At 39.7% G+C, this 27,513-nt stretch overlaps 1 long non-coding RNA gene across 1 annotated transcript in view; it reads left to right on the forward strand.

The window, feature by feature from the left end:
* Positions 1-8,429: 8,429 nt before the first annotated feature.
* The window catches only part of LOC130679496 (uncharacterized), a 257,600-nt gene continuing 238,516 nt past the window's right edge, over positions 8,430-27,513 (forward strand). The window contains exon 1 of the long non-coding RNA XR_008992474.1: positions 8,430-10,400. This is a non-coding gene — a long non-coding RNA (uncharacterized LOC130679496). The remainder of the gene's footprint in view (positions 10,401-27,513) is intronic.

The following is a 27,513-nucleotide window of genomic DNA, read 5'->3' on the forward strand; positions in this document are numbered from 1 at the left end:
AATTCACTAATTATCACCAACATAGACAAGGGCAAACACAAGGACGAGCGGCATTTCTAATTCAAACCGAAGCAAAAGATTTTTGTCAAATGTATCTGTTTGGACACCAAAGGAATAAACCTAAGAAAATTCCTTTTTTCAAAGTGTTTATAATCCAGTTACTGAGCAGATATCATACAATTAGGAAAATGGCTTTCATTTGAAAGTTAATCAGTTAAAATCAAAGAATTTCAAATTAACTCGACTCAGATATTCCAAAAGACTTTTAAATGAAAACTGCTAATCTGGGAATTCCCCATTGCTTCTAATTACATGCTCTTGAATACAAAAGCAATGACAGAGAACAAAGTCCTTCATTTTTCCTATAACCAAACTGATTAGCTGGGGAGCTGCCAAGCATTTTGTCTGACATGACACAAAAGCCTGGGATGTAGCTATAAGTGTGTCCTGATGCAATGAGTGCTGAGAGTGATGCTCTATGGGTTTTCTTTTTAATTTGAATTATACATGGTTCCCTCCAAAAGGATCCTGGGCAGTTTGGGAGGCCAAACCGCTATCTCCAGATAAGCCTAGCAGACCTCCGTTTACTTCCTAACACCGGCTGTCACTCAGCCCAGGGAGACCTGAGGGGATTTCTATCCCTTTTCAGGAGATTCTCAACCAACTTGGTCCCTAGTCCCCAAAACTGGTTCCAAATGATAGAGAACCACAGGGCTAAGCTACTCCCACTGCCTTCCTCTCACTCAGGAGATGGTTCCATTAATTATCCCTTCTTTTTTAAATCTTAAATCTCTCCCTTCCAATGGCTCCCCCACCACTGAGCCTATAAATATACTCAAATCTTTCCTCCTTAAATCTTTTATCAGAATGCTAAGCTGCCCTCTCATCTTACCTCCCACACATTTCTTGACAGAACATCCCATATTCACTAGCTCTCCCTCTTCATCTCCCTTACACCTTAATTACTGTGATCTGGCTGCTTCAGCTCTCCTTAAACCAGTCGGTGAAGACTAACTCACAAGACACCAGCCACCTCATCACTGCCCTTTTGAAGACCTTCGCTCACTCCTTACCCTGTTTGATCCCTGGGCTACATGGCATTAAATTGCCCACCCTTGCATTTCTACGGCCACACTGTCCCTGGGCTTCTCTCCTAACTGGAGCTACCCTTTCCTGGTCTCATTTGTGATGCTCCAGTTATCTATCTGCTCAAACGTTTGTGCTCTTAAAGCTTTGGACTTACCTCTTTTTCTTACCTCTATAATCCCTCTTCCTGAGTGATCTTACTCATTTGTGTAGCTTCTCTAAAGCCTATTCATGGGTGTCTCCCAAATCTAAAACCACTACCTCTCTCCCAAGCTCTGGATTCATATTTCCAATTGCCTACCTTGTTTCTCCCCCCAGAAGTCCCACAAGCATCTTAAATTTGCCCCAAAACAACTCATTATCTAGACCTCCAAAAATGGCTCTTTCTCTTAATCTCTGTTTCAAACAATGAGATTTTCATCTAACCAGCTGTCAGATCTTGAAAACTCTATAATCTTTCATTTCCGCTTTATCCACCATGTCTATTCTAAGCTCTACAAGCCCTGGATTCTATCTCCAAATCCTCTTTCATCTGTATGTTTCCCATATATTGCCTTAGCTCAGCCCCTAAACGCCTCTTGCTTGGTTTGTTCCAACAAGTGCTAATTCACCTTTCCCTTCCCCTTTCCCTTTCCCCCATCCCTTTCCCCCCTCCACTCCTCTCCTATCTGTGTTCCACCGTGCTGCCTCGCAGGTACTTACAGTTTCTTGAAAAGGAGCGAAAAAGGTAGGAGTACAGTTAGCCTTGAGGAACTGGCACATTTCCCTAAGTAAGCCCATAGGACTCTAATGCAACAGCAAACAGACTGTGACTTGCTGGCCTAAAAGATAAATTAAAATTTTCTTAGTACAGTAAATGCGGCCCTCTGGGATTAGGACCCAGTCCAGCTCATTCTCCTAAATAATCCCTACATGCACATCACACTGAGCCACAAAGCCTTCCCTCCAATTAACCCTGCACTTTCGGTTCTCCGGCGCTGCGCTCCCGTGGTTCCCACGTCCTCAGATGTACTCTGCCCCATTCTTCCCCACCATGCAGACGCTCTCTCCTACTTCCAGCCCAGCTCAGATGGCTTCTCCTGTAGATGACTCCTCCTGCCCCCATCAGGTGGAGTTATCACTTCCTTCAGCACTTCCACACAACTCCGGGTGTACCCCTTTCCTAGCACCTGGTACCCTTCTCCATATGTGATTGTGACTGTGAGGCCATCTTCGTATTCTTGGGACCTCCACTATGGTGCTTAGGCTATTCGAGAAACTCGACAAACACACACCTTTCCAGCTGTTCGGGCTGATTCAAGTAGAGACGACCCTGCTCCACGGCAGCCCCAGGCCTGCTGACTGCGCCAAAGGCAGTGGGCAGGCTGATTGGAGATGGTAGGTTGTGCTTTCTTCCTGCTGCTAGTGCTGCTCTCAGCATTCTCCCTTCTCCCTCCCAAGCAGACAACTCTATGTTTGGAGTTCTGGACTCCTTGGCCAGAGTCACGGGAGATTCTTAATGATTTTTTGTATAGTCCATTAGAAACCCTGACTCCTTTCCCCCTGTGCACGGGGGCCGGGGGGTGGGCAGCCGGGGAGCTAATCCAGAGATTCTAGAGCGGAAGGACACAAGCATTGTCCCCCAGATGCTACGAACAGACGGCAGGAGGGGCATCCGAGTCAGCCTAGGGGCCATTTCGTCTTCAGCTGCCGCGTATCAGGCTGTGCGACTCTCATGACGGAACCGACCGTGGGCAGCAGACCGGCCCGCACCCCAAATCTGAGGCGCTGCGTTAGCCTAGGATTCTCATACGATCCCATAGCTTGAGCGGAAGTACCTCAGTAATGACTGAGATTGAATTTTCCCTCCAGCCACGCAACTAATTCAATGTGATTTTGAGAAATAGAGGAATATACCCTAAAATAATATTGTAATCTAAAATTAATACCTTCTACACAATACTTATTCAAATACCCAGGAAAATTCAAAGATCTCTGAGCATCCTTGAACAGCTTTGGTACATAACAATGGTCCATTCTTGTTTTAAACACACATTATTTAATACGCCAAGATGCTCTTACACAGAAATGAAATTTCTTGCACATATATATCTGTTTAAAATTACTAGAAAGTCTTCCTCTGGTCTATATTATGATGTACCTCTTTAAATCATGTTAAAACCAGAGGCAGAAGTAATCTAGGGTGACCAATTCCAGCTTTGCAGGATACTAGGATCTAGGAAGGAAGCCACCACCTGGAGACATCCAGTTCTCAAGCATGGCCACACGGTGGCAGATTAAGTCTGTGAACCAGAACCATATCAGCAACGGTTAACAGTTCTGAAACTCGGGGTTTGTTAGAGAATCTAGCAGACAACATAAGATAGCTGGAAAGCCTGTTCCGAGAGGACATTTCTGCTGAGGGATTTATCTTCGTACTATTAATCCCTGTTTTATAGATCCAGGCCTTCCAAGAACTGTAGTGAAGCCTGTATAGCTTTCAGATGTTGAGCCCCCAGCTCGAAAGTCAGCCTCGTGTGCTCAGCGGAGGCTCAGTGGAATACTATTAGGTTCAACACCTGTGATGAGTGAGTCCTGCCCTGTTCAGTAGCACAGTGCTACACTGAACAGAGAGAGGCCCGATTTGAAACCCCCTCAATCTCTAGGCTCTGACAGAGCTTCCAAAAAGAAAAAAAGCAAAGACAAGTTCAGTGTCAAACATTTTATCCAAGGCAGGCTCAACTGCCTCAGTAACGAGAGTTGTAGTCTGGCAATTATACATGACCCCACTATCTTCAAACCACTTTCCTCCTATCAACATGAGTTTGTGTACCTTCTGCAAGGGAGTTTGGAAAATCCGCAGACAGCTCCCAGAAAACTGCCATGAATTCAGGAAAGAAAATATGCACCTAACTGGATGTCTTGCCAACGGGTTTCAGCCCCTGGCAAGTTCTCTATGGATTCAGTGTGACCAAAGAAAATGACAGCAAAACGTTCTTGGGGTGAAAGGGTTATACCCAACTTTGTTTCCAGGTGGCAGGTCAGTCACTAAAATCCCATTCACTCAGAGCGAGTCTGCATGCAGCAGGCAGGTCTCTGCCTCTGGGCCTCTCTGCCTACACAGCCGTCCTCTGGGCCTCTGTCCTCAGTGCTGCCACCACTGCAGCCTCTGCTCTGCTCTCCTGCAACCTTGCAGCCCTGCCACCGTGTCATGCCCAGAGCACTGGGCAGAGCTCTGTATATACAGTCAACAGCCATGCATTGCCCATAGGTGTGCAGTGAGCTAGTCAACCAGGACCAGGTGAGAATCCTGGTCACAGGAACTCTCATTTTATACACACTGGATATTAACTTGAGGCAACAAGAAAATCTATTCAAAGATACGTTTAGAAAATCCCAATGAAATAGGGACAAACATTCAAGTAAATGGATACATGTGTTATCTATGACTGCATGGCTAACAAGTTTGTTTCCCTGACATCCTCACATAATCCTGCTCTATACTCTATAGTTTAATCCCTTTTTTCTTAAAGCAGTTCAGTAGTTTCTGTTGTCTGCAATATAATCCCTGGCTATTACAGAAGACAAGGAAACAAATGGAACTGCTTTATCACTCTACAGAAAAAAGAAAATTAGTGAGAGTGAGGCAGGGACTGTGGATGTAGTCAGAGAAGGGTGAGGGCCTCCAGAAAAAGCAAGGAAGGATATTTGCAGTCAGAGCAATGTAACTACAGGCAAGGAAACCCCGTACCAAAACTCTATATTGAACATTAAGCTCTAGAGTCATTCTTCAGTGAGATCAATTAATATTCCCCAGATAAAGAAGAGTAGCACATGTTTTATTATGCTAATCATTTGTAATCATGTGTAAGATTCACTTTAACATACTAAAAGGCCCAGGCCTATGTGCTGTCTTTCCTCCTTCAGATCTGACCAGGTGATTTTGCAAACTGAGCAACTCATTTAGCATGCAGACCCAGCGGGTAGACAGCATTGTAATAGGAAGGAAGAATTCCATCTTAATGTTAAGATTGCATTTTAACACCCAGAAAGTTTAAGAGGCAGGATTCTTTAGCAAATAGACAATACCTCAGCCCACTTGGGGGCTGGGCAGGCAGCCTTTTGATATGCTCCCAAGCCAAGACACCCATATCCCAGAGAGAAATCAATACAGGAAATTCCTTACGTTAAGTTAATTTTTAATATTCAAGGACCACTTAACAAGTCCACACCCCTAAGCTTTTTTTCACATTCCCAAATATCCTCAAGTGCCTATAAAACCCCTAGACAATGCACCACCACAGACTCTCTTGTCCCCTCCTGGCATGAGCCAGGAGCTCTGTCCTTTCACTTTATCTCTAAATAAAAGCCTGTACCTTGCTCTCCTACCTTGAGTGTTTGTGAAGCTCATTCTTTGGCTTCGTGAACAAGAACCCTGGCATCAAGAGAAAAATGAGAGAATGGAGGACTGGCTGAAGAATTTTAGCAGGGGTGTATCTTACATTGGTTTTTAAACTGCTTGTGTTACTGTCTTACCAATGGGTTTCAGCCCTGGGCAAGTTCACTCATGTTCAATGAGATTGAAAAATGACAATGGAACATTCTTAAGGTGAAACCTAGCTTTATTCTCACGGTGGCAGGTGAGGCAGATCACTCACTAGAATCCCATCTGCCTCAGGGCAAGTCTGCATGCAGCAATCAGGTCCCTGTCTCTGGGCCTCTCTGCCCCTGCAGCCATCTCACTCTGTCTTCAGTGCTGCTACCACTCCAGCCTCTGCTCTCCTTCAGCCATGCAGCCTAGAGCACTGGGCAGAACTCTTTATATGGAGTCAATAATAATGTACTGCCCACATGTGTGCAGTGAGCAAGTGGACCAGGGCCAGGTGAGAATCCTGGCCATAGGAACTCTCATTTTCTCTACAGTTACTAAGATATAAACTTCTTCCATCACTCCAAACTATCAATCGGGGGTCTTCTACATATTCAAATACCATTCAAGTAAATTCACTGCATGTGTTTGTGTAAAGGATTCAGTTCTCATCTGGGTCAGTGCCTAGACACAAGAGCAGCCATCAGCAAACTGCAACAATCAAGAGACACTTACAAGCAGGAAAAAACACTTGAAAGAGACTGATAAATCAAGCTCCAGAAATTCTGATTTCTGGGCAGAAGGGCGTTGGAGGAAAGAACTAGACCTGACCTCTGAATCACACAGTGGTTCTCAACCTTGGCAAACATCAGCATCACCTGGAGGGGTACTGAAGCAGGTTGCCAAGCTCCACCAGCTTCTCAGCCAGGATGTCTGAACGAAGTTTAAGTGATGCTAACGGCACTGGTCTAGTGACCACACTTTGTAAACCACTGTTCCAGACCCCACAAAACTAGGTGTTACTAACCAGGGGCATATAATAAGTTCAATGAGGGATAGGATGCATGTCTCTAAGCCAGGTAAAGAAAATTTTTTGTTAGATTGTCTAGTTTGAAATTTATATTTGCAGAAAAGTTTTGTTAGATTTTGTTATCAATGCAGTGCTGGTGAAAATACAAATTGGTGCAAACTTTCTAAAGGGAAATTTGGCAATATCAAACAAAATGTCAAATGAGTATACCCTTTGATTCAACAGTTCCACACTTAAAAGTAAATAAGACAGTATGTAAAGATAAATTCACTTATATTCATGGCAGTATTTTTCTAGTTATTAAAACAAAACCCTAATTGTTCATCAAAAGGTACTTGAAAAAATGAATCATAACATAATCACCTTTCCATGAGCAACATTCATAATGTAGTATTTAGTGAAAAGGCAGGTCACTGTAGTACATAGTACTTGTAGAGAAAATGAAAGTTCCTACTGTTAGGCTGGAGGAAGGAAAAACAAGGACATGCAAACAGAACAGAGAGATACCATAAAAGGAGAACAGACCAGACCCGAGGTCCGTGCCTTATATGGAAAGGGGACAGCTCTTCCTGAATTCCATCCTTCTGATGTGCCAACTAAGACCCGGATGTCAGCCTCCTCACTCTTGGAAGGAAAAAAGTTTCTAGTTGTCTATTATGTCACCTTTAGCCAATCATACCTCTCCACACCCCCTAGGATAGCTTGCCCACTCCTCCCCCTCCTAACCCCTTATAAGCCCCCACCTCCCTGACCTGGTGTGACTTCCCTGGCCTGTGATAGCCAGACCATGAAACATCATCTGGGAGTTGCACTCAAATAAACTACCGGGCCCTTTGTTGCCTCTCTTCGCCTGCTTATTTCGGTTGGAATTTATTGCAATTTATCTTACATTTGGTGCCAAAATCCCGGGAAGGAGCATGAGTGCGGGGCCCCAACCGGCCACCGGTGGCCCCGCCCCCTCCTTCCCTGACCTGGGACCTCAGCCTGCTCTCCGCTGCGTGGACTATTTTCCGGTGTGTCCCTTAGTTTCCCCCGGTCTGTTTCCCTTCCTAACTCCATTTCACCTGGTCCGTTAGAAATCATAGCTACGTCCAGGTGGGGCATCTGGCCCCTGGGCATTTGTCCCACCCTCTGCAGGCATCCGGCCTGCCCCTGGCCCTGCAGTGGGGGAGACGTCCCTCACCCAGGCTCCCAGGACGTCTCCCTTGACTTGGTGCGCTTGGGACGCCGGGCGCTCCTCTCAGTGGGATTAGTTGGGAAGTGGCACAGACATGGGGAACCAGCCCTCAAAAGCAGAGGCTCAGACCCCACTACAGTGTCTCATTTCTAATTTGGCTACTCTATATTTGTCCCGGGAAGTTTGCAAATGGAAGCTAGTCTTTCTTTGCTCTGAGGCCGGGCCTCAGTATCCCTTGGACAATCAATCTCGCTGGTCCCCTCAGGGAACTTTCAATTTTGGCCTCCTTACCAACTTGATTAATTATTGCCACTGGAGCAGAGACTGGAATGAAATCCCATATGTGCAGGCTTTTTGGACTTTGCACTCCCACCCAGACCTTTATGTTAAGTGTTCACTGACTCAGGTTCTCCTGGCCCGATCTCCAGTTAAAGATTGTCAGCCTATTACTCTGCCCAGTCCTTCCTTTTCAGATCTGCCAGAAGACCTCAGTCGCCCACCTCCCTCAGCTCACAATCCCCTCCCCCTCTCTCCACCACCATCTCTAAGTCCTTTGTCTCCCCACATGTCGCCTCCATCTTAGAGTTTACATTCTCAACCATGCCGTTGTCCTGCTCTCCTCTTCCGGTGGCTGCACTACCCCCTCCCCCTCTCCTTCCACCTTCACCACCCTCTTCCCCCACCGGAACATGCCCCTCCCGCCCTCTAGTTCCAGAAGCCACAGACAGGAAGCTGAGGAAAGAGAAGGCAATTGGATATCAGTGACTGAATTATTTGTATCGGTTTGTCTGTCTGTGTATATGTTTTTGTGTGGGGAGTATTGCTGACTGTAGTTGTTGTGTCTCAGTGTGTATGTTTGTGTGTCTAGGTATATGGATGAAAAATATTTTCCTACCTCTGGATAGTATTAATAAAAATTGATTTAAAAACAAGTGCTTGTGAAAATTGGGCATTCTAAAACTTCCAGAAAATCTGATAAAAAATGTTAAGCATTAATGCTAATTTGGGTTTGGCTGAGGTGGGCATGTCCTTGTGGTTATCAGCTGCCTAAGTTTACCTAAGGTCATTTAAGTGGATGTTATCTGCTAAATCTTTTAATAATAAAATGCTTAAGGCTTAGCTTTGTCTAATATTCAGTAGAGGTCTTATAAGTAATCTAGCATAATTGTTATGAATGAGTGAACTAAATAAGTGTGGCAAGTGAACAAACACCTTTATAATTGTGTGTTACAGTATGTATACCTATCTACAACCTAGAAATCTTTGTGGTAACCTAAAACCTTAAAGGTTTGCTAAGTTAGAAAGACATACTTTGTGCTTAGTGAGAGATTGTGTTGTAAAGCTCATGGTTAACAGAAATTATAAAATGTTCATAAATTTTTCAATCTAAAGAATGCTAGTGTAACAGTTTATAATAGCCTACTTCTCAGTGTTCACTAAAAATTAAGGTACCTAATGGTTTTAAGTTCTAATTAAAACTACTTAAAGTAATAAGGAAAACATTTCTGCATGCTAAAGAATGTGTCTTTTGATAAAAGAAAGTAATTGTTCTAAAGTACAGCTGTTTATTTAGAGAGAGAAATCTAAATGAAAAAGAAGGTTGTAGAAAGTTTGTAGAATTTAATATAGTCATGCTATATAAAATTAAAGCAAAGAAGTATCAATATCAAGTACACAGCAAAATTAGTATTTTGTTTTCAGTTAAAAAGACAAAGTTTTCTTACTGTTAGTCTGCTCTTAATGTTGAAATATTGCAAAAAGTTCTCTAATTGTTTAATCAAAGCAGTTTCTCATACTTAAAGTCTCAGTAAGGTGTCAGAGTATTTAAGAAAATGAGATCTTAATATTAAAAAGACTAAAAGTTAAACTTTGCTAACAACTGTGTAACCTTCTTTATTTGCCTTTGAACTACTTTGTTGTCATTCTAGTTAAATGGGTAAGTATTGCTTCATAGCAACCTATAATCCTATTTAAGCAAGTGCCAAAGAAACTTTCTTCTGACAACTTCCCAAAATCAAATTCAGAAAGGTACTTTTACCTCTAGTTAACTCTGATATTTTCCAGAGGGCCCCTGGAGCATGTCAGAGAAACATTTTCTCATTGGAGGGAATATTTAGCTAATTTGGCTTATTTATCTGATATATATTTACCTAAAAAGCATTGTCAAAAAGAATGATGCTAATTATGACAACTGTCTTACAGTAAGCTCTCATCAGATCTTTAACCATTGTCATTTGTAAATCTTTTGTCATCTATACTCACTGTTTATTATGCCTAAACTAGTAAGAAACTAGATTTCAGCAGAACAGGTATTAGTTACATAAGATTAAGTAAACTAAAGAAGATGATTTTGTAACTTTTTGTTTCAAATGTTGATAAAGTGTTTTAAGCTTTTTCTCTTAAGCTGACAACAGTTTAGTAAATGACTGCCTTTATAAGCAGAATTGAAACTTTATCTTTCTCTCTACCTGATCCCTCCAGAATTTAAAAACTCTCAGTGACCATTTTTATATTTCATGGCAATATGTTTATTTGCAGAAGTTCAATAAAAATCTGCTTTCCTTGTAAGAAGACTAATTAAAAACACTGGTTATATTACCAAAGCTTTGACTAGAACGTCATACCCGAGAGACATGTGTGTAAACTCAGATATGGACAGACAGCTTTAAGGAACTAAGATTGACTTTATAAAGCCAACAAAGCCCCTTAGAAGAACTGGCCTAGTACCTTGCTTACAGAGTTCCCAGCAGCCTTACCAGGTGAGTAAAGAAGGTCACTTTCTGGCAAGTGCAAGAACCTCAGGAATGTCTTGGGAACCTCAAGAAGAGAGGAATTCACCCAAATATACAGGTACTGCAGACACAATCTGATGGCAAGTCTGGCTTGGCTTTCTGGCCTCAAGAAGCCTTTAAAAGTCCAATCTGAAATTCCTTATAAAAAGTTCCAGCAAAGCATATTTAAAAGAGCCTATGTAATCAATTGCTCTTCTTGCTGCACTTATGCAAATAATCAAGCCAACTGTTAATTATTTTCTTAATCTGGCTACTTCTAATAAAAATAAGGGTGATTTTAGAGAAAAGTATTGTTTCAATAATGCAGTCTTATCTATACTAAATCCTAATACTAGTCATTGAGATGTAAACTCAACCCAGAATTCCAGTCCCCCATAATGGCCTGGCTAATGCCCCTACTGGGCCCCTTATTAACAGTTTGTAGTTTACTCTTAGCTGCCCCTTGTGTCCTCAGGTTCCTCCAACAGCGGCTAACCCAGATGACGCGGGTCGCCACCAACCAGATGTTACTTCACCATTATGCACCTCTTCCCACTGAGCCCCCTCCTTCAGCCTAATACCAGCCTCAAACCCCCATAACGCCCCTTGTCAGCCAGAAGTAGCCAGATCGAGTTGTCACCCATTATGACCAAAAGGCTAGAATGTTAGGCTGGAAGAAGGAAAAACAAAGACATGCAAACAGAACAGAAAGATACCATAAAAGGAGAATAGACCAGAACTCAAGGTCCATGCATTATATGGAAAGGGGACAGCTCTTCCTGAATTCCATCCTTCTGATGTGCCAACTAAGACCCGGATGTCAGCCTCCTCACTCTTGGAAGGAAAAAAGTTTCTAGTTGTCTATTATGTCACCTTTAGCCAATCATACCTCTCCACACCCCCTAGGATAGCTTGCCCACTCCTCCCCCTCATAAGCCCCCACCTCCCTGACCAGGTGTGACTTCCCCGGCCTGTGATAGCCAGACCATGGAACATCACCTGGGAGTTGCACTCAAATAAACTACCTGGCCCTTTGTTGCCTCTCTTCGCCTGCTTATTTCAGTTGGAATTTATTGGAATTTATCTTACACCTATGGCCAGGAATCTCACCTTGAAGGGCCCCCACCCATAAGATGGCGAACTTCCTGCTTCTCTTCTGGGTCCTCAGTTCCCGCCGGCGCCACCTGAAGCCCAATCACCCCTCGCTCCCCTCCCAATCCCAGCACCTAGCCAATAGCCACCAGCCCTGTAGAAGTAACACCACAATCACCCCATGCCCCTTCCTATATAATCCAGCACCTTTCCCTATAAAGCGGAATTCTCTGGTGAATTGCTGCTGTGTGTTGCTCCTTTCCTTTCACACCTGACCCTAGTCCACTTGCTTACTACACACATTTGGGCAATATATTATTATTGACTCTATATAAAGAGCTCCACCCAGTGCTCTGGGCTGTGCAGCTGCAGGAGAGCAGAGGCTGGAGTGAGAGCAGCACTGAGGACAGAGACTGAGACAGCTGCAGGGGCACAGAGGCCCAGAGACAGAGACCAGCTTGCTGCATGCAGACTTGCTCAGAGGTGGACAGGATTCTAGTGCTTGACCTATCACCAGGAGAATAAAGTTGGGTATAAACCCTTTCACCCCAAGAACATTTCATTGTCATTTTTTGGTCTAACCAAATCAAGAGTGAACTTGCCTGGGGCTGAAACCCACTGGCAAGACAGTACTGTATTACTTAGTGCTGCTCAGTGACTGTCTATTAACTGACTTCTAATATCCTTGAAAATATCAATCAACACACTGCCTCCTTCAATGAAAATCTTTTGTCCTAGAAAATAATGTAACAATTTCTTTAATCTTAATATCTTCATATGTTATGTATAGATAAAAATCAGGATTTATAAGAGGTAGGTTTCTTTAAGGCTTTAATGAAACTAGAACAAATGCTTTGAAAACAGAAAGATATTATCAAACACATGCCCTGTTTTATGAGGATGCTAGGCTCTAGGTCATATATTAATACATCAAATACCATATAATTTTTTCAAATCATAGGTAATTGCAATACAGCAATGTGTTTAATAAATAATTTCAAAAGAAAAAAGCAGAATTCCAAGTAGTAGTTATATGTCAATACAATTGGATATGCAGATGGGTGATCTACATCAAATGTGCTTTCAGGACTATGACCATGTGTGTGGTACACAGAGCTAATATGGACGTGTCCTTCTGTGGGTAAAACTGAAACATTTCCAGAATATCTCGCCCGACTTTAGTATATCTGCATATCAATAGGCGTTCAGAGGTGGAAAGAAGTATGGCTTTAGTGCATTTGCATCTTTCCTCAGGGCTGGAGAGAAGTTCATCTCCATATCAATGGGTGATTACCTGGGTAACAGAGGGCTTATCTGTACCTGAGAGGTGAGGGGGAAGGTCAGTGTTGCTGCTGCTTGAGCAGAGAAGAAAGACGGCCTGGGACTGCAGTTTGTGAGCAATAAACAGGTTTTAAACTTTATTTCTCCCTTTGATTTTTGTTTTTAGAGGTATTTTGCCCCGGGATTTCCTCTCCTCGGACTTATAATTGGCGTAGTATTGGCAGGATTCCTGTGAACCCGCCCCTAGAAATGATGGGGAGAAGCAGCGCTCATGCCAAGGGACACGTGCTACACTCGTGCGGTCGTGGAGGCACCACCACCGCTGCTGGCCACACCAATCCCAGCCCGTGGCCCAAGCCTAAGGCTACTGCTTCTGCCACTGCTGTGGCTTTTGCTGCCAGCCGGAGCCTGGCCACAACCATGGAAAGGTGCTGAGGTCTGGGTCACCTTGATAGAGAAGCAACTGGCTGCTGTGTACCATGCCTTGCTGGCTACAGAGCCCATCGTCATAACAGCTCCGACCAAGGTAATAACCTCCTATCCCATCGCGGGGTGGGTGCAAGACTGGACCCAAAGGCCACGGAGTGGTGTGGCACAGAAACCATATCATATGACTGGCCACTTGCCTTTGGCATCCCCAAGGAATGATGAAGCAGACACTTTGGCCCAGATGTGCTGGCTAGAAGGAAAGCCTGCCTCTGATGTGACCCAATAGCTACATCAGTGTTTGTTGCACATAGGGCAAAAGACAATGTGGGCCCATCGGTGGGGCTTGCCTTTCACCTTTGAAGAAGTCAGTCGAGCCCGGAAGGAGTGCCCTGCACATTGTGCAGATCAGCAAACCACCAAGAGGGGCCTAGAGCATCTCTCTGCAGCCTATGGTCAGTGGCTGGTTACTGAGAGTGATCAAGGAACCCACTTTAGTGGACATGTGTTGCAAGGATGGGTGCAACAATTAGGAGTAAAATGGACATGGCCCTGGACATTTCAACACATAGATCGATAATGGCTGGCTCTTCTGGCACCCTGGGGAAAAGGCCTGGAAGCTGGCCTTCTGTGTATTCCTGTAATTACAGCAAATTGGCCCCGGATGATCATGGTTATTTGCTTCTACGGTCTTTGTGTCCTGGATGCACCCCCTGGCTGCAGCTGCCGCATGATGGCTGGAATGGACCAGCTTTGGACTTAATCTTCAGGGGACTTTGAACCTAGCTGAATCCTCTGGCTTGAGAATTATGGTTGTGTTGCTATTGTTAAGAAAATAATGTTTAAAGAGAGGCTTGACTTTGTTCTAATGTTTGGTAAAAGTTTTGTGAGCAATCTAGCATGATTGTTAGGAATGAGTAAACTAGTGTAGAAACGTATTTTGTGCTTAGTGAGAGATTGTGCTGTAAAGTACATTTGCTTAATCTGCAGAGGCTGAATCCTCTGGCTTGAGGTTTATCAAGATTTTATTGCTGTTGCTATTGTATGTTACTAGACTGGTCGGAAGAGGGGAATAGAGTAGATTGTAAGGCGAGATTTCTGGAAGGGTGGATTGTGGGTAAAATTGAAACATTTCCAGAATACCTCGCCTGGCTTTAGTATATCTGCATATCAGTAGGTGTTCAGAGGTGGAAAGAAGTATGGCTTTAGTGCATTTGCATCTTTCCTCAGGGGTGGAGAAATTCATTATCACTGGGTGATTACCCGGGTAACAAAGGGCTTATCTGTACCTGAAAGGTGAGTGGGGGTGGTGGTGGGGGCAGTGTGGTTGCTGCCGGAGCAGAGAAGAAAGACGGACTGGGACTGCAGTTTGTGAGAAATAAACAGGTTTTAAACTTTATTTCTCCCTTTGACTGATTTTGGTTTTTAGAAGTATTTTGCCCCGGGATTTCCTCTCCCCGGACTTACACCTTCACACTACAAGCACATGGAAATTCTGTATAAAATACAACTAATAAACTACATGTAATTACATAGGTGAGCTCCAGAAGACAAATATCCCCAAATACCAAAATCAAAGAAATTCCATGCCAGAGCCTTAGCAATCCACAGGAGTTTCTATCTCAGACTTAGGGGTAATGGGCCTATACAAGGAAGAAGAATAGACAATGAAGTTCATACACAACACACTGCCCGAGTAAAGCCAGCAACTTAAATAACACTCTTGCAAGTAAAAAATAAGAACTATACAAAGCTTTCTCATTGACCCAAAGAAAAAGGTGGTTTTTGAGCATTCCAGTCCTTGAGTTTAAAAAAAATAAATCACCAATGAGATATGAAAGTACTAAATTTATACAAGGTGAGGGATCAAAAATTTTTCTCCATACATAATTTAAGAACCCCAGACAAATAGTTAAAATAAAAAGTAATCCAAGACCACTAAACTGCACAGGGATCCAATAAGCACACATGAAAATCTCTGTCCTTAGGGACTCTTTCATAGCTCATGGATTACAGGAAACTGTCTAAAGATGAATTAGCAAAACTGGATGTCACAGACCACATGAGGATATGAATCACTTTAAAGGTTAATCAGTGGACACCAAAACTGACACTTCAAGAAGTAAGAGCAATAGACGAATCTAACAGACTTGAAAATAATAACTTTTTTAAATATACAGAAAACATATTGAAGAAATAAGATATGATAGAAAAAGGAGAGATTTTTTAAGTAACCAAATAAGAATTTTATAAATTAAAACTATCATTAGTGGAATGAAAAACACTCAGTGGGTTAAATAGCTGAATAGAGCAACTTGAAAGAGAACTGCAGAAATGGAGAACAAATCTGAAGAAATTTAAAAGAGTGAACAAGAAACGGAGGAAGTAAGAGAAGAAAAAGAAAGAAAAAATAAATGACTGAATTGGTGGTTGATAGATAAGAAGAAAACAAAGAAAAGCTTCAACATATGGCAGTCCAAATAAGATTTAAGAAGGAAAGAAGAGAGAGTTTGAGGAACAGATAATAGATAATAACTAAGAACCTTCCAAAATTACAGAGGTGAGAATTAAGACTGAAATGTCTTGAACAAGATAAATAAAAACAAATCATCCAAAAAATGAAATCTTAGGGATAAATCTAAGAAAATATGAATAAGATGTATGTGAGAAAACTACAAAACTCTGATGCATGAAATCAAAGAACTAAACAAATATATATATTCCATGTTCATGGATAAGAAGACTCAATATTGTCAAGATATCTGTTCTTCCTAATTTCATCTATAGACTCAAGACAATTCAAATAAAAATCCCAGCATGTTCCTTTGTGGATAATAACTATTGACAAGCTGATTCTAAAGTTTATATGGGGAGGCAAAAGACCCAAATAACTAACACAATATTGAAGGAGAGGAACAAAGTTGGAAGACTGATCCTACCCAACTTCAAGACCTACTATAAAGTTATAGTAATCAACACAGAGTGACATTGGTGATAAGATACACAAATAAATCAATGGAGCAGAATTGAGAACCCAGAAATAGACCCCCATAAGTAGAGTCAACATATCTTTGACAATGAAACAAAGGCAACACAATAGAGCAATAATAGCCTATTCAATAAATGGTATTGAAGCAACTGTACATCCATGTGCAAAAAAAAAATTGAATCTAGACATAGACCTTATACCCCTCCAAAAACTAACTCAAAATAAATCAAAGAACTAAACATAAAATGCAAAGCGATAAAATTCCTAGAAGATAACAAAGGAGAAAACCTAGATGATCATGGTTAGAGTGATACCATTTTAGATATAACACCAAAGACAGTAACCTTGAAAGAACTGATCATCCGAACTTCATTAATATTAAAAACAACTCCCTCTGTGAAAAACACGTCAAGAGAACTAAAAGACAAGATACTTACTAGGAGAAATTGTTTGCAAGAAACACATCTGATAAAGGACTGTTATCCAAAATATACACAGAATTCTTAAAACCCAACAATAAGAAACAAACACCCTTATTTAAATACACCAAAAACTTTGACACCTCACCCAAGAAGATATTCAGATAGAAAATAAGCATACAAAAAAGATGTTCTGCACCATATGTTATCAGGGAAATGCAAATTAAAACAAGATAGCACTACACACCTATTAAGATGGCCAAAATCTGGAACACTAACAACATCAAATATTAGCAAAGAGGTGGAGCAAGAAGAACTCTCATACATTGTTGGTGGGACTGCAAAATGGTCCAGCCACTCTGGAAGAGAATTTTGCAGTTTCTTAGAAAACTAAACAATCCTATCATATGTTCCAGCAATTGTGCCTCTTGGTATTTACTTCAATGAGTTAAAAGCCTAAGTCCACATAAAAATGTCTATAGCAGCCTTATTCATAATTCCCAAAACTTGGGTGCAACCAAGTTGTCCTTCAGTAGGTGAATGAATAAACAAACTGTGGTACATCCAGACAATGGGATATTATTCAGTGCTAAAAGGAAATGAGTATCAAGCCATAAAAAGGCATGGAGGAACTGTAAATGCATACTAGTAAAAGAAACAAATCTGAAAAGGCTACATACTGTATGATTCCAACTATATGACATTCTGGAAAAGGCAAAACTATGGAGACATTAAAAAGATCAGTGGTTGCTGGAGTGGGACAGGGATGAATAGGCAGGGCCCAGAGAATTCTGGGGGCAGTGAAAATGTTTTGTATGATATGGCAGATACATCATTATAAATTTGTCTCAACCTACAGAATGTACAACATTCAGAGTGACCCATAATGTAAACTATGGACTTTGGATGATTATGATGTATCACTGCAGGTTCATCCTTGGTAACACATGCACTATTCCAGCAATTAATGTTGATAATGGGAGAAGCTATGCATGTGTCAGGGCAAGGGATATATTGGAAATCTCTGCACCTTCCTTTCAGTTTTGTTATGAATCTAACTACTCTTCTAAAAAGTCTTTGAAAAAAATCCACACCTATTCATATAGTGGTTAAATTGAAAATAAAAGACAAAGTACACAAAATCAACCAAAGAACAAAGAAAATTTACATAAAGATAAATTATAAATTACATTTCCTTCAATGATAGATTCCAAAGGACTAAAACATAATACAGTAAAATGTTAAGGGGATTTCCATTTCTGGACAAGGTGAACTAAATGTTAAAAAAGAAAAAAACTCAAAAATATAAAAGAACTCCAAGAAGTCTATTATCTGTGGCTCAGGGTTTCTCAACCTTGGCACTATTGATATTTATGGCCAGATAATTATTTGTTGGGGCACAGAGGGGGTCTCCTTCTCTGTACTTTAGCATATTTAGCAGTATCCCTGGCCTCCACTCACTAGATGACAGTAACAACCTCCCAGTAGTGACAGTAAAAAATGTTTTCAGGTATTGTCAAATGTCCCCTCTAGGGTAAATGATCCCCTGCTGAGAACTGCTCTCTGTAGCCAAAGGACTTGAAAGAGAGTATCTCTAGAGGACATGACGTATTTAAAATACGCTTAGTCCACTCTAGGCAAACACCATGGCAGGCCCACAACCCTCTGCCTCCCCGCCAGGCAGTGTGGAGACCAAGGGGCAGAGCCTAGTTGGACATCCCTACTTTGCACTAAGATGACACCAGGAAATAGGCAGTGATTCTCCCTCTCTTCATTGGCACAGTGACCACAGATGCCATACAGACTATAAAGAGAAGTACTATCAACCACCATGTACTGTACAAGTGAAGGACAGTAAAGAGATAGCACACTACCTCATTTCAACTGGAGGGTGTGATGGGGGCAGATTAAAGAGAAAGGAAACTGGATTAAGGCATTTTGTAAATCTGTGTTTGAAGTCCTGAGCACGCCCCTAAGTGACCCATGCATAAAACCAATCTGAATCAACACAGGAAAGTTTTGAGACTAAACTACAGTGAGAAACACCATGCAGATTTCAAATTAGCCTGTGGATAATCAGGGCAGAATAGCACTACAAATATTTTGGAAATTAAACTGACATTCAAACCACAACCCACAAAAGTGGATAAGGACCTGAGTTTTGAACCTGAGCAAGTTGATTGCCTCCAAAACTATATTTAAATAGGAACCACAGTCTCATTATGTAATACTCTAAATGTCTAGTATACAATCTAAAATTATTCATAATACCAAGAACAGGAAAATCTTAACTAAATAAGGATAAGATAATCAACAGACACAAATCTTAACTCAAATAAGGATAAGATAATCAACAGACACCAACACCAACATCAGGCAAATATTGGGATTATATGACAAGAATTTTAAATCAGTTATCATTAAAATGCTCTAATAAGAAATAATAAACCCTCTTGAAACAAACTGAAAGATAAAAACTCCCAAATCTATTGAAGATATAAAGAACAAAATGGAAGTATTAGAACTGGAAAATACAATATCAGAACTTTTTTTTTTAACTCACCAACTGGACTCAATAGCATAATGGAGATGACAGAGAAAAGAATCATTGACTTTGAAGTCCAATCTGAAGAATAAAGAAAAGGTTGGGGAGAGAAAATGAACAGAGACTGGGAGGGACAAAAATAAAAAGCTAATATTTATGTCATCAGAATCCCAGAGAGAGAGGAAAAGGAATGCAGGACTGATAAACTATCTGAAGAAATAATGGCTGAAAATATCACAAATTTGGGGAAAGACATACATCTAGAGATCCAAGAAACTGCTCAAACCTCAAACAGGAGAAGCCCCCCAAAATTTATACCAAGACATAGCACTATTACATTTCTGAAAACTAAAGACAATAAAAAAATCTTTAAAAAAAAACAGGGAGATATGATGCATTATGCAATAGTAGAATAACAGTTCAAATGACAATGGATTTCTCACCTGAAATTGTGAAGGCCAGAAGGAAGTGGAACATTTTTTTCAAACGCTAAAATAAAAGAACTGTCAAATCAGAAGTATGTATCTTTTAGGAATAAAAGAGAAATCAGGACATTTTCAGAAGAAAGAACACTAAGAAAACTGTTGCCAACAGCCTTAGTCTAAAATAATTGCTGAAAGAAGTTCTCCCCAGAGAAAGGAAGTTTTACTGGGGGAAATTTGAATCACCAGGACTGAAGAGCAACAAAGATGGTAACTATCTGGGTAAACAAAAAGACAATTCTCCTTCTGAGTTCTTTAAAATGTTTGACTTTTGAAAGCAAAAACTGTAACATTGCGTGGTGAGGTTTGCAGTGTATGTGTACTAGTTTGCTAGGGCTGCCATAACAAAGTATCACACACTGGGTGGTCTAAACAAAAGAAATTTATGTTCTCACAATTCTGGAGTCTAGAAGTCAAGATTAAGCAGGCCTTGATCCTTGGCCTCTCTGAGCTATCTCACCTTACCTGATAGACAGCCACCTTCTCCTTGGGCCTCTATGTGGTCTTCCCTCTGTGTCTCTCTGCATCTAAATTCCTTCTTCTTATAAGGATACCAGTTATATTGGAATAGGACCCGCCATTATGACCCCATTTTAATTTAATTCTCCTCTAAAGGCCCTATTTCCAAATGTAGTCACATTCTGAGGTACTGGAAATTATAATTTCAACCTATGTATTGGGGTGGATCTTATTTAATTCTTCTCCTTCTCAGAGTGAAAGAAGACAAAGCCTCCAGGAAGTTAAACAATTCACCCAGGGTTATCCAGCCAGTGAGTAGCAAGGCCAGAGCTCAGAATTTGGGTACTCCTGAAACTAAGCCTGCACTTAGTTGCATCCACCATCCCACACTGTGATTTTATCAATATTTTGAAATTTCCATTAAGCTGTCAATTGCAAATCTAATTTTGATTGGTAAAAGATTATGATTAAAGTAGTATGTAAATATGCTAGTATATAAGCCAGGGGAATTCTCACGTAGGGTAGATAAAAATCATTTTATGTCTCTTTACCTTCACTCCATTTTAAGTCAAACTATAAAATGTGACATTGCATTTCTAAAATTAGAACTCTCAAGAATATTAAACTCTGACAATAAGAAACTTTATTTTAAAGGGATGGTGTCTATGAATAAATTGAACTTTCTATAATCAGATGTGCATAATCCCTAAAGGTAAGGATCATATTTGGAATATGTGCTTCAGATAACCCCTTAATCAATTACAAAGAGTTGTCAATGAGTTTAACCATCATTATAACATACAGATAATCCTTGTTAAATGGCTTAATGGGCATCTTTTCAACAATCCATAATGTTAAATATAGAAGTTAATAGCTGAATGATACCCTAGTGACCTAAAAGAATAAATGTCACCAAAATCTATCATACACAGGAGGAAGTTTATTCCTCCCAAGAGCCCTGGCCCATTTCTATTACAAAACATTAGAAAGTCAGCTGAGTCAAGAAAATGCTTCATTGGGCTTACCAAATCAAAGATGCCATGCTGAAATTAAGATATAATTCTAGTCATTCATACTTTCAGAATGCTTCATTGGGATAACATTGAATGAGTAAATCAATCCAGAATACGGTCTCCATAACCATTTTAATGTTTTCCTCAAGAACTTAATTGTTGGTTTAAAAACAGGAGGTGGAAAGAAGAAGTTAAACTGTCACTATTTGCAGATGACATGATATGGTACATAAAAAACCCTAAAGACTCCACTCCAAAACTACTAGAACTGATATTGGAATACAGCAAAGCTGCAGGATACAAAATTAACACACAGAAATCTGTGGCTTTCCTATACACTAACAATAAACTAATAGGAAGAGAAATCAGGAAAACAATTCTATTCACAATTGCATCAAAAAGAATAAAATACCTAACACATAGTCTACAGGCACACACCTGATCATCTACATTTGCTCTCTTACAACACTAAACTATGTTTTCTACCTTTATCTTGCATCTACCTACCACTTCAGCATTTTATTAAAAATAATAATAATAATAATAATAATAATAAAGGGAGAAATGTGGGATCCACATATAAATCAAGTATAAAAATCAAACAAATATTCATATTTGACCTGATTGTTTATAGTTCATAATGCGTGATCAAAACCGAAAGTTTTTGTGATGACTGCCCTTGTACTGTTCACCATGTAAGAACTTATTCACTATGTAATAATTTGTTCACCATGTAAGAACTTGTTCGTTATGCTTCAGAAGATTGGAGACTGACGAGAAGTAGGCTTGGGGTGGTTTAATGATTGTGCATTGAGCATTGACCCCCCTATACAGAATTTTATTGTTGTTAACAACCATTTGATCAATAAATATGAGAGATGCCCTCTCAAAAAAAAAAATAAGAATAAAATACCTAGAAATAAACCTAACCAAGGAAGTGAAAGACCTATACCCTGAAAACTAAAAGATACTCTTAAGAGAAATTAAAGAGGACACTAACAAATGGAAACTCATCCCATGCTCTTGGCTAGGAAGAATTAATATCATCAAAATGGCCATCCTGCCCAAAGCAATATACAGATTTAATGCAATCCCTATCAAATTACCAAAAGCATTCTTCAATGAACTGGAACAAATAGTTCAAAAATTCATATGGAAACACCAAAGACCCCGAATCGCCAAAGCAATCCTGAGAAGGAAGAATAAAGTGGGGGGGATCTTGCTCCCCAACTTCAAGCTCTACTAAAAAGCCACAATAATCAAAACAATTTGGCACTGGCACAAACACAGAGCCACAGACCAGTGGAACAGAATAGAAACTCCAGACATTAAACCAAACATATATGGTCAATTAATATTTGATAAACGAGCCATGGACATACAATGGGGAAATGACAGTCTCTTCAACAGATGGTGCTGGCAAAACTGGACAGCTACATGTAAGAGAATGAAACTGGATCACTGTCTAACCCCATACACAAAAGTAAATTAGAAATGCATCAAAGACTTGAATGTAAGTCATGAAACCATAAAACTCTTAGAAGAAAACATAGGCAAAAATCTCTTGGACATAAACATAAGTGACTTCTTCATGAACATATCTCCCCGGGCAAGGGAAACAAAAGCAAAAATGAACAAATGAGACTATATCAAGCTGAAAATCTTCTGTACAGAAAAGGACACTATCAATAGAACAAAAAGGTACCCTACAGTATGGGAGAATATATTTGTAAATGACAGATCCGATAAAGGGTTGACATCCAAAATATATAAAGAGCTCATGCACCTCAACAAACAAAAAGCAAATAATCCAATTAAAAAATGGGCAGAGGAGCTGAACAGACAGTTCTCCAAAGAAGAAATTCAAATGGCTAACAGACACATGAAAAGATGCTCCACATCGCTAGTCATCAGAGAAATGCAAATTAAAACTACAATGAGATATCACCTCACACCAGTAAGGATCGCCACCATCCAAAAGACAAACAACAAATGTTGGTGAGGTTGTGTAGAAAGGGGAACCCTCCTACACTGCTGGTGGGGATGTAAATTAGTTCAACCATTGTGAAAAACAGTATGGAGGTTCCTCAAAAAGCTCAAAATAGACATACCATTTGACCCCAGAATTCCACTTCTAGGAATTTACCCTAAGAATGCAGCAGCCCAGTTTGAAAAGGACAGATGCACCCCTATGTTTATCACAGCATTATTTACAATAGCCTAGAAATGGAAGCAACCTAAGTGTCCATCAGTAGATGAATGGATAAAGAAGATGTGGTATATATACACAATGGAATATTATTCAGCCATAGGAAGAAAACAAATCCTACCATTTGCAACAACATGGATGGAGCTAGAGAGTATTATGCTCGGTGAAATAAGCCAGGTGGAGAAAGACAAGTATCAAATGATTTCACTCATATGTGGAGTATAAGAACAAAAGAAGAACTGAAGGAACAAAACAGCAGCAGAATCACAGAACCCAAGAACTGACTAACAGTTACCAAAGGGAAAGGGACTGGAAAGGATGAGTGGGAAGGGAGGGATAAGGGTGGGGAAAAAGAAAGGGGGCATTACAATTAGCATGTGTAATGTGGCAGAGGGGCACAGGGAGGGCTGTACAACACAGCGAAGACAAGAAGTTATTCTGCAGCATCTTACTACACTGATGGACAGTGACTGTAATGGGGGGTGGGGGGGACTTGGTGAAGGGGGTAGCCTAGTAAACATAATGTTCTTTATGTAATTGTAGATTAATGATAACAAAATAAAAAATAATAATAATAAAATAAAATAAAAAACAGGAGGAGGAGGTTGGAAAATAAAACAAGAGTAAGCAGTTTCTCAGACCCTTTTTTCTATACCATTTATAACTACCCAGCCTTAGTCACCTTTAGTCACCTTTTCAAACTTATAACAAGTGTGCAACCCATGTACGTCAAAAAGGTGTGCTTCTTTGAGCTCTGGGTGATATTCTATAACAGTAACAGTATCTAAATGGTATCACCTCAGATTTCAGGAATGTTTCTTCTGTTAAGTACAATAGTAGCACCAGGGTTATGGGAGGAAAAAAGGTGCACAGAGGCACATTGAAGCATCAATAGTTAAAATAAGATGATGTTTAAGATTTGCTTTCAGAATACCTCCCCCAAAAGAGTGGGGGAGAGAGAAATGCAGTAAGATGGGCAAAATGTTGTCAAGCTGAGTTACCTAAGAAATGGGAGTTTATTATATTCTTCTTTCTTCTTTTCTACATATATGAAATTTTCTGTACTAAACAGTTTTGTTAACATCATCATCTCAAACCAAAATTAGGAATTCAAAATTAGGAGTCTTTAAAAAGTAAACTAGTAGTATTAGATCACAATGCCTAGAACTACAGATTGACATCCCAGCACTATCATTTATAAGTTTTTTTCATTTTCAAATTTATGGAAGAGTTGCAAGAATTGTGCAAAGAACTCCTGGATTCATCAAAGTTAAAAAGCTAACATTTTTTTTTATTTCTTGTATCACACACGTATACATATAAATACACACAAATATACATACATTTTTCTCCTAAGCATTTGAGATTTTGTTGCAGACATCATATTGTCTTACTCTTAAATACTTCAGTTTCCCATAAGAAGAAACACATTCCCTTCCCAACTGCAACAAAAATATGTATTTAGGGAATTTAGATTTGATACAAGGATATTATCCAATATACAGTCACTATTCAAATTTTACCAATTATTACAATAATATCCTTTGTGGTATTTTCCCCTAATTTAGTCTATGATCTAAAATCATCCACTGCATTAACTTGTCTCTTTAATCTCCTTCAATCTGGAACAGTGCCTCACCCATCTCTCATGAGACGGACTTTTGAAGAATGCCTCTTGATGTGGAATTGTCTGATGTTTCCTTGATTAGAACCAAGTTATATATTTTTGTCACAATAAGTAGCACTGTATCTTCAGAATTTTATATTGGGAAGCAAAGGACATCAGTTTGTCCCATTACTAGGGATGTTCAGTGTGATTATTTAAGGTAGTGTACCTCATGTTACTCTACTTGTAAAACTACCATTTTCCCCTTTGCAATTAGTAAGTAATCTTGCCCACTCTTACCATTTTTATTCAACATAGTACTAGAAGTCCTAGTGACAGCAATCAGATAAGAAATAAAAGACATTCAAATTGATGAGGGAGAAGTAAAATTGTCACTATTTTCAGAAGACATGATACTATTATAGAAAACTTAAAGACCCCACTAAAAAACTAGTAGATCTAATAAATAAATTCAGCAAAGTTGAAAGACATGAATTTAATATACAAAAATCTGTTGCATTTCTATATACTAATAATGAACCAACAGAAAGAGAAATTAAGAGAGCAATCCTATTGACAACCACATCAAAAAGGACAAAATACTTGGAATAAATTTAACCAAGGAGCTGAAAAGCCTGTGATCTGAAAATTTATAAAACACTGATGAAAGAATTGAAGATGACACAAATAAATGAAAATATATACCATGCCCATGGATTCAAATAATTAATATTGTTGAAATGTCCATACTCCCCAAAGCAGTCTACAGATTTAATGCAATCCCCACCAAATACTAGTAGCATTTTTCACAGAACTAGAATAAATAATCCTAAAATGTATATGGAACCACAAAAGACCTCAAATAGTCAAAGCAATTTTGAGGAAGAATAAAGCTGGTGGTATCAAATTCCCAGACTCCAAACTATACTGTGAAGATAGAGTAATCAAAACAGTATGGCACTGGCACAAAAATACAATCACATATAATGGAACAGAACAGAAAGCCCAGGCATAAACCCATGCTTATATGGTTAATTAATCTACAATAAAGGAGATGAGAATATATAAGAGTGAAACGACAGTATCTTCAATAATGATATTTGGAAAACTGGATAGCTACATACAAAGAATGAAACTAGACCACTTTTTCATACCATACACAAAAATAAACTCAAAATCGACTAAGGTCCTAAATGTCGGACCTGAAACCACAAAACTTCTAAAAGAAAACACAGGCAGCAAACTCTTGAAGATTAGTCTTAGTATTATTTTTTGGATCTGTCTCCTCAGGCAAGGGCAATAAAAGCAAAAATAAACAGTTGGGACTACATCAAACTAAAAAGCTTTTGTATAGCAAAACAAACCAAATCAAAAAAAGGCAGCTTACTGTATGGGAGAAGATATTTGCAAATGATCTATCTGATAAGAGATTAATACCCAAAATGTATAAATAATTCATACAACTCAACACCAATAATAATAATAATAATAACCTGATTTTAAAATGGGCAGAGGACCTAAATAGACATTTTTCCAAAGAGGACATACAGATGGCCAACAGACACACAAAAAGATGCTCAACATCACTAATCATCAGGGAAACGCAAATCCAAAGTACAATGAGATATTACCTCACACCTGTAAGAATGATGTGTATCAAAAAGGCAAGAAATAATAACTCTTGGCAAGGATGTAGAGAAAAGGGAACCCTTGTTAGAAGAAATGTAAATTAATGCAGCCACTATGGAAAACAGTATGGAAGGGTTTTAAAAATTAAAAATGGAAATACCATAAGATCCAGCAATTCCAGCTCTGAGTATTTGTCCCCAAAAAATGAAAAAAACTAATTCAAAAAGATATATGCACTGCTATTTCCATTTCAGCATTATTTACAATAGCTGAGATATGGAAGAAACCTAAACATTCATCAAGAGATGAATGGATAAAGAAGATGTGGCTATATGTAATGGAATGTTACTCAGCCACAAAAAAAATGAAATCTTGCCATTTGTGACAACATGGATGGACCTAGAGAGTATTATGCTAAGTGAAATAAGTCAGAGAAAGACAAGTGATTTCACACATACGTGAAATCTGAAAAACAAATGAACATACAAAACAAAACAGAAATAGATTCATAAATACAGAGAACAAACTAGTGGTTGCTAGAGGGGTGAGGAGTAGAGGATGGGCAAAATAGGTGAAGGGGATTAAAAGGTACAAATTTCAGTTATAAAATAAGTAAGTCAATGGCAGAAAGATGACAGCTTGAGAGGTGAGACAGGACCTACTCCTAAAATCACATATAATACCAAAATATAATTAATACAACTAAATCTGAAAAAGCAACAGGAAAGAAGGTTGCACCAGACTGCATAAACCTGGAGGAAAGAACAGACCACACGGAACAGCATAATGTACCAAAGCTGTGACCCAGTAGGACTCAAGCCCTTCCCCCACCCCAGCTCACCAGTGGGAGGAAGAGAAACAGAGGGGGTAGGGAGTGGAGACCTGGGACTGTTGAACACCTAGCCCTGGAGATCTGCTCTGGGAGCACGAACCTACATTGCATGGTGATCT

This window comes from Manis pentadactyla, chromosome 11 (genome assembly GCF_030020395.1).
Source record: "Manis pentadactyla isolate mManPen7 chromosome 11, mManPen7.hap1, whole genome shotgun sequence".
Lineage (NCBI taxonomy): Eukaryota > Metazoa > Chordata > Mammalia > Pholidota > Manidae > Manis > Manis pentadactyla.